The following is an 8,514-nucleotide window of genomic DNA, read 5'->3' as shown; positions in this document are numbered from 1 at the left end:
AGCGTTTTGCTGTCTTTGTCAAAGTGAATGACAACAATTTGGCCAACTCTCTCTGAGCTGCACTCAACAGTGACAGGCAAATTATCAGAGGCCCTGCACTCCTTATTATCAGAGGAGAAGTCATCAGGAGGACGTGCGGAGGATCCCTCTCCCCTGTCACTATTTGTCAGTGGGACAAGGGCCACTGCTATGGGTAGCTGACAGGTAATTTCAACAATAACAATTACTCCTATTACTGGTGTCATAAACAATTCGCCCAAGGCATGACAATAGCAAAGCTTTATAATTCAATGCCATATAAATAAATGCCAGCAGGTAACAAGTAATTTAGCTCCAATCAGGCCTTGGCCCTGGCATTAATATTGTTATTGCAAGAAAATGGAAAATTGAAAAAATTCAATATGTTAATGAATTAAGAGAGGTTCAAAGGCTAAGGGAGGGGAGGCATGATCCAGGACTCGGGGGGCGGGGGGGGGGAAGGAAAAAACCAAAAGCTAAAGATACAAAATCATGCTTTCAGAAACAGCCCAATACTTGTGTTCGTACAAGCTTATAACTAGTTTTTGATATAAAACATGGTCTTGCTATGCTGCCTTTCAGGTTAGGGCAAAAGATATGCAGGAACCTGAATCCCACCCCTTGCCTCCATCTGCCACACCGCAAACAACGTGCATGAAAAAAATAAACTGAATTTAATGGCTTTATTAAAAACAGAATTGTATTTGAAATGTTATGCAAGACATAGATTTAACAAAGGTTAAAGGTTTATTTGCAACTCCATTGCTTTATTGTCCACTTCTTGCATTCCTTTAATCTTTTTTAAACAAGCTCTGTTAAATCATTGATTCTCTATTTATAAGAAAGAAGGATTTTATTGTACTTTTTCTCTCCCCAAATGCCCTTCATAGACCACAACAACCCCGACCCTTTTATGAAAATGATGATCAGCAGCAAACAAGCCAGAGTCCAATATCTCCAAATCCAACTTCTTGATCAGCCCAATCTGCAATTTTACTATTTGTCCAGCAAGACAATGTGGCATCAGGCTGACAGCAGTAAAAGAATTTGAAAATCTCTAATTAGGAGAGCTGCGGAGCAATTAACGCATGTCAAATTTCACTTCATCAAGTGCCACTCTAATTTTCCCACTAAAAATTAATGGACTTTTTTTTGGTGCGTGTGTGTGTGTGTGTGTGTGTGTGTGTGTGTGTCTGTGTGTGTGTGTCCCCTGAAGGCAATGTTGATTCAAATCTGCTCAAGATGCAGCGTTGCACAGCTAAGCATCTTCTTGATTACAACCCGACACACTTCTAACTGCTTTCATTCTCACTGCCACAGATACTTTGTCAACAGTCAAATTACGCCATGCTGATAACAATGCATAATGGTCTTCCTCAAAGGAGGCTCCTGTCATGGATCAGCCTTTCATAAAAACCCACCGGTTTCTTCTCTGGGAAATAGATCTGGATGAAAAAAATAATGAAGTTTTTGTGGTTTCGGCATTGGTTGCAATGTAATTTTTTCTTTTTCCTTCTTCCCCTCACGCTATAATTTATTTATTTTTTCACTCACCCGAAATTACGGCAGGGAACTGTTTGAAGAGCGATACGGAATGGAAAATATTTATAGTCACTGTTTGTACAGGCTTTGCTTTAACCACTTTGCTCCAAGACATTTTAAAGGGCAACGTCCTCCTTCCGATACCACTCATTTCTTTCCTTTTTTTTTTTTTTTTTTTAATAATTCCCTTTTCTTTCTAAAGGTGCAGGGCAGCATCCCGCACTCCTTGCATAAGCACAAGCCCCGCTGACGTCAATGGGAGTTTTGCCGGGGCGAGGGCTGCTCGCCTTGGCCCGCTGCTGTAAACACGTTGGGACTTTCTCTTTTAATGGATGGTATTTAGATTCTATGTGGGGCTTGTTTAACATGCGCGTTTTCCAGAGTCCTCAAACATCGCGGGGAACGAAAGACAAATTGTCTTTTTGTCAGAGCAGCGTGGAGGGCAGGAGAGAAGCACTGAGCTATCACAGCTAGTTTTTTTTTACCTTCTACTCCCTGCTCCCTGCTTCCCCCCTCTTACTGGGAGATCAATAACAGCAAAAGACAGAAGGTGTCATGGGACAGGATTTCCAACAAGTAGAAGTGGAATTAATAAGAATAGCATACTTCAGATAAATTGTATTTATTTTCCGTGTAAGTTTCAGAGCTTAAATACAGTTGTCTGTTCCTAAATTTGGGGAGAAAGAGGGTGAGCACCCTGTTTATCTCCTCTTCATCACTGGGCTTCTTACTGCCAACCACCCCAATGATGCAGGTAGGGTATATAAGCCTTGGTGTGTGCATGTCTATGTATGCTATAAAACAAATCCAAAACCACACATTGCTTTTGATCTGAGCCATCTTTCCATCAATATCCTATTTCTTGCCACAGATAAATGCTGCAGTGCCAGGTAGCATAGGCTCTGCTCCACCCAATAATTTTCTATATCCTCCCCAGTTATTGCCACCCCCTCCCCTGCAGGTATTAACATTTTGCAATTAACTCTCTCTGGCATATTTAGAAATGTGAAGTTTGGGGTATTTGGTTCCTGAGTTCTGGTTGTTCCCCTCTTTGTGTCCTCCAACCAGGATGGAGAAATGAGTCTTCTTCTGCACACACAGTCCTTGAGCATCATCAGACCAGCAGCACAGCAGCTACTGGGCCTGCAGTTTCATACCTGTGTAAGTGCACTTTCCCCCCCCCCCACCATGTCCTTCCCTAAGCTTAAAAAGTTCTAGTGCTGCTTTTAGACAAAGCAGAGATTATATGCTTTGCCTCAACACCCCCTCCTTTTTTATTAGGGGATGCCATTTTTCCCCCCACCCCCCCGAAAAATGCTGCCATAAAAACAATAGGCAAGGCCGTAATTTAAAGAAAGAAAAATGTGATTATATAACACATCCTGCAGTAATCAATTTTACCTCCAATATCTGCTTTTGTTTTCAAAATGCTAAATAAACAATACATAATGCATCCCTCATCAGCCAAAACCATGAGGGCTCTGTGCTCAAATAACAGGAAACATATTCAATTTTCCTAACAGAAGACAGTTCATTAAGCTGTGCCACATCAAATAAAACTTTAATTTCTCCAGCATCAGAGTCGCAATGAAAGCAATTGAGGAAGATGAGCCATATGGTACTTCTATCAGCAAACACATATTGCTCATTCCCCCAAAGTTTTCTAATTCTGCTCCCCAGACCTGTGTAATATAGATAATGTGCTCTGAGCGCAGCAACCATGAGCTATCTGGTGTACACTTCTAATACTGTATTTAATGGGAAATAATGAATCATAAAAGCCTGCAGAAGACGGCTTTTGCTAACCTAAATCTCAGCTGTAATTTCATTGTTCTGTGCCTAAGATGCTGTTTGCCCTTTTCAAACAGCAGCAGTTGAACATAATTATGCTGCTACAAACCTGGGCTGCAAAAAGAAAGCCTTCCTAATAGAACCAAGTTTTTATTAACTCTTGAAATCCTGAGCTTGGGGCAACTGCGAGCAGAGAGCTGCCTGTCAGGTTTTAGGGTTCATTAAAGCACACGCACACGTATATCTCGATTTCCAGTGCGCAGCCCCACAAATTAAATTGATGACTCTCACATCGGGCCAAAAATGCAACAGGAGAAGGCTGTGAAAAATTAGGAAATCTTCTTGACATCGGGAAATCCGACACTTGTCTGTTCTAACGTCTGTAAGTGCCAAAGCCATATAGCCCAATAAGAGGGGGATTTTTTTTTTTTTAAAGGTAAGTCTATTTTTCTTCTTCTTGCCAGATATGAAAATTGTGGTTAGTGCCTGGAGTAAAGGGCCCTCTAAACTTTATAGTGTTTATCCTCCATTTATAAATCCGTGATGATCTATATAATGATATCATAAGGTTAAAAGTTAAACAGCATTGTTATTTCTCCGTTTTTTTCTCCTCTGCCTTTTAGAAAGTAACCTGCCTGTCTCCGAGAGAGGATCAGTTGGGGTTGTTTTCCGAAGAAGCCTGTAGGTAGAGGCATCCATACATTCACATAGGAGGATTCATAGAGGCAGGGACAAGAAGATAAAGGTATTATTTTGACATGATGAGCCCTGCTTGGAAAATGCCTTCGACTCATCTGAAGTAAGCCTCTTTCTTTCCTTCCTCCGCCCTCCCACTCCACCCCCACCACCCCAAAATACGGGGCTAATTTAAAACATTGTCTAGATATGCTACTTATACATATTGAAAACATATTTTAGTGACTGTGTTTGTTTTGGCAAGATATGAACCAAAAAAACCCCCAATTAAATTAAAAAGAGCGACTTTTAAAAGTTAGAGATTGCCTTTTAAAAGCTTATTAAAATCAGCATGTTAGATGTCTGTCTTTGAATTAGCTCCGAGGCTTGATTGCTTTCATTAAAGCTGCCTGTTTGGGTGCTGCTTGGTGAATGTTCAAGTCTGGATTTCCCCCCCTTCTTCCCCCTGCTCTGAGCTGCTTCTTACTACTTGTCAACTTGGATTTTCCCTCCAAATTTGAAAGCAAAACTCCGATTTTGCTTTTTTTTTTTTTTTTTTTTTGGAGAAGCAACAGCCACCCTCACCCCTCCTTTCCCCTTGAAAAACATCACAAAATCACCAGCAACCCGAGCCAGAGAGAGACCAACAGGTAAAAATATATTAAATATATATATATTTAAAAATAGCTAAAAAAAAAAAAGCACTCCCAAAATACCCACCCTGACCAAACCGACACCCCCCGAAAAAACCCACCCTAAGCCACCAAAAAACCCCAAGCCATCACATTGCTCATAGCCCATGAATGCCTTAAAAACAAATGTTTAAACAGGTTTTCTCTTTTTTTTTGAAGCGGCAGAAAACCTCTGCATGCTCCAATGGGTTACAATAACAATGCTCTATTGCAATGTAAAACAAGCTGGAGGAGAAAAAGGTGCTTTTTGTTACCATTTTATCAAAGCTGTTCATCTTCTAGCTGCAGGCAGCATTTTGCTGGAATTGCAGATATTTCTCTGTCCGGGCTCCTTTGTTTGTGCATCTCATTTGCATATATTTATCTCCAGCTGAGGGTGCTTTCAGCTCATTAAGGCCTCCCCTCGCATTATTTCATAAGCCAGCTGCTAGGAGGGATTTCACCTGTGGTGACTGAGAAAAGAGGGGTGAAAAAACCAAATTCTTCATTTAAAAAAAAAAAAAAGAAAACAAAAAAACCAACAACCAAGGAAATCTTCTGACTCTCTTCCCCTATAAATGGGCACCATTTGTGTTAAACAGCCTCTTGTCATGATAGATGCCTCCTGGGGTCAGGGGGGAAAGTTGATTTGAAGGTCAGCAGTAAAACAACAGACAAACCAGACGCCAAACTGGTTCCTTAGCTGTCGGTGGGAGCAGTGGTACAACCAGGTCTTGAACCTTTTTCAACCTCTAATAAAACAGGGGAAGAATCTGAAGTGGAGCAACCAGGCCCCAGAGGAAAAAAAAAAACAAACCAACCCACAAATAATATCAATATCGAGCAGCAACGGGAAACAACCGGGCAGCTCTCAGCGTTACGGGCACGCTGCTATTGTTTCAAGAGCTGGGGAATTAATTCCACTTATTTATTTAAGGCGTGTCAACTTGCTGCCTAAACCTGTTTCGGTGTCAAGATGAATAAAACTTTTATGGCTCATAAAATAGAGCCATTCATCTCAACGGTCTTTGTGGTGCCTGGGTTTGTTGGGGTTTTTTTCCCCCCTCTCCTCCTGGCGGGCTGAGCTGGGCCGAAACCTCTGCATCCCACTGCCACCAGCTCACTCATAGGAGCAGAGAAAATTTGGATGGGGCATCTCAAGGTAAACTTCTGGGTTTGATTAGAAATTGTAAATGTTAATTCATCACAATCACGTGCAAACCCCCCACCTCCTCTTTTTCCCCAGCCTAAAACCTACAATGAATTTACATCATCTATATGGAGCTTTGGTCCAACAGGTAATAAAATATAATAAAGCTTGCTTTTTATCAGGACACACACACAAAAAAAAATCCCATTAATTATAGTTCATGACTACTCTAAACCAAATGTTCAAATAGTAGTTGGAAATGATGCATAAAATCTCAGCATGTTCTGATAGGTTATAGAGTCAGTGGTTTATTGCAATGTAAAACAAGCCACAGGAAGAGAGGGTGGTTTTGTTTACCATTTTCATCAAAGCTGTTCATCATGGTGATATACTTATGCTATATTGTGACCCCTACATACGTTGCATTTCATATATTTATTTTCCAGGTTGTTGCCACTTTTGCTGCCTTTGCCACGGAGAACCCAAGTAATTCTCAAGTCCTTTTGAAATATTTTCTCATTTGCACTGAATTTCTGAGGGCAAACCAACTGATAGACATGGACCTAAGAAATATTTATCATCATTGAGTAAGGTTTTCTTTTGACTAAATCTGAGGCAATTAGTACCTGAATAAACACAGACTAAGTAATCTACCTCCTCAAAAGGTAATTAGACTTGAAAAGGGCTGTTTGGCTCTACCCAAGGAAAGCACAGCTTGATTAAAATGCTTTGGAGATTCGCTTTCATTTTTGTTCCCTTTTGCCCTGGAAAACATTTTATAAAATCCATAAGACTTTTAATTTCTCCCCGTGCCAAACCCAAGGCCACTGCTGGTTGTTGCTGCCCTCTTCCCCCACCTTCCCTAAATCTTCAACCCCGCTTCTCATTTTTCTTTGCCTCTAATCTAATCTCTAATTCCTTGGCTTGGCCAAATAGTTAAAAATGTTAAGTGCTGCTCACAATTCCTGCTGCCTCCCCCTCGTATCTGTCTCTGTTTATGGAACAGGCCCTGGTTTCCTCCTGCTCTTGTTCAGCTGTAGGTCTGCAGGTCAGGAGACTGTAAATACACACAGTGCTGCCCCAACCCATAAATCTGAGCAAAGGGCAGCCTTATATATTCAGATAAGGGATGCAATGGGAAAGGGGGAAAAGAAAAAAAATAAAAGAAGAGAACCAGCAGAGTCTGTGGTGAAGGAGATGCTTTTGCTAGATCCCAACCCCAAGGTGCACACCCTGCTACCTCGCGGGATGTTCCAGCCAGAGATGAATCAGAAATGTTCTCCCTTCTTCCCACCCCTTCTTGTTTATATATAAATCATTACAAAATGCATTTTATTACCTTTGGGGCAAAGAAATTAAACAAGATATTTTGATGGCTTTCTCTCCTCCAGACCTTTGTTGGTCTATTTTCTCCCCCCTCCCCGCCCCGTTTTATTTCCTGCACCTCCGAAGCTTTCAAGGGAACAGTCCCCCTGTTATTGCTTCTCAGTTCCAAGGTCTTAGAATAAATAACATTGTTATTACTCACTTCACCAATTTCCAAGAAGAAATATTGCTGCAGCAAATGCGAGCAGCACTAATATTTGCAAAGTGATAAATGGATTGTTACATACCTTCCCGTCTGTGTGGCCTCCAGCCATCCTCCGGCCGGCTACATCACTCCTCAGGGTGGGAGGGAGGCTGCCTTTGAACTTAGCGGGGTCCAGACACTTAGTGCCTTGCACCAGAGCCTGCCCCCAGCCCCCTCCCTTGCTCTCTGGAGAGATATTTTTTAATGGACCACGCCAGAGACGGTACCGGGACTGGGGGAGAGCAGAAGTCACGTACTGGGACCAAGCAGCCAGGTGAAGGTGCTTTTGGCACACTGCTTTGGTGGGTTTTGTTAGTGTTGGGTGCTGCAGGGAGAGGGGTGTGAGGTTTGGGACATCCCCACAGCACAACACCGCCCCACTGCCTTCCCCAGCTGGCACGGCTGCCCTGGTCCAGGGTACTCCATCCCTGGTGTCACAAGAGCCATGTGTCCTTCTCTGGCTGCCATGGATGTGAAAACTGGACAGAAAAAGTCTTGCAGGGGAGAAAAAATTGTTTTGCAGATTCCCCCTACTCTGCCCCCAAAACATGCCCCCGTGACTAAATGGGAATGACAGTCCCAGAGATACAGATGCTCAGTGGGGTGAAAATAGGAAAAGATGTATTTCCAAACACCACCTTTCTTACTGCTCATCAAATTTCATTAATTCACATGAAATTCTCAGCAAACTTTCGTAGCCAAAGCTGAGGTTAGGGAGGTGCTGAGGTGGGCAACAGTCTGCTGGCTTTCTTGCCCCAAACCTGGTGGCTCATCACATAATTTCCGAGCTTAAAAAAAAGATGGCAATTGGAAAATTCACACGAAATTAAAAATTAATCGATTTTAAAAACCACAATATAATTGTGAATTTTTTTTTAAGCAGCAATTTTTATCTAGCTCTGAGACATGATTTGTCCTCCTCAATTTTATTCAAAACAAAATCTCCAAATCAAATTATTCCTGGGCTGCAAGTCATGCTGAAAAAAAAACCCACTCTGAATGTGTGGTAATTAAAACCAAAACAAAACATTTTCCTTCAGACACAGAAAGAGCAGGCTGCTAATATTTCTTAGTCCCAGCCTGTTGCCTTTCCAAGC

At 41.9% G+C, this 8,514-nt stretch overlaps 1 long non-coding RNA gene across 1 annotated transcript; it reads left to right on the top strand.

Moving 5' to 3' along the window:
- Window positions 1-1,779: 1,779 nt before the first annotated feature.
- On the top strand, window positions 1,780-7,989 carry LOC135410816 (uncharacterized). Its single transcript, XR_010428888.1, has 3 exons — window positions 1,780-2,721; window positions 3,975-4,150; window positions 6,294-7,989. It is a non-coding gene; the product is annotated as an uncharacterized LOC135410816 (long non-coding RNA).
- The last annotated feature ends 525 nt before the right edge of the window (window positions 7,990-8,514 follow it).

This window comes from Pseudopipra pipra, chromosome 3, assembly GCF_036250125.1.
Source record: "Pseudopipra pipra isolate bDixPip1 chromosome 3, bDixPip1.hap1, whole genome shotgun sequence".
Taxonomy (NCBI): Eukaryota; Metazoa; Chordata; class Aves; order Passeriformes; family Pipridae; genus Pseudopipra; species Pseudopipra pipra.
The sequence above is the reverse complement of the archived record's forward strand: the minus strand, read 5'-3'. Positions and strand labels throughout refer to the sequence as shown.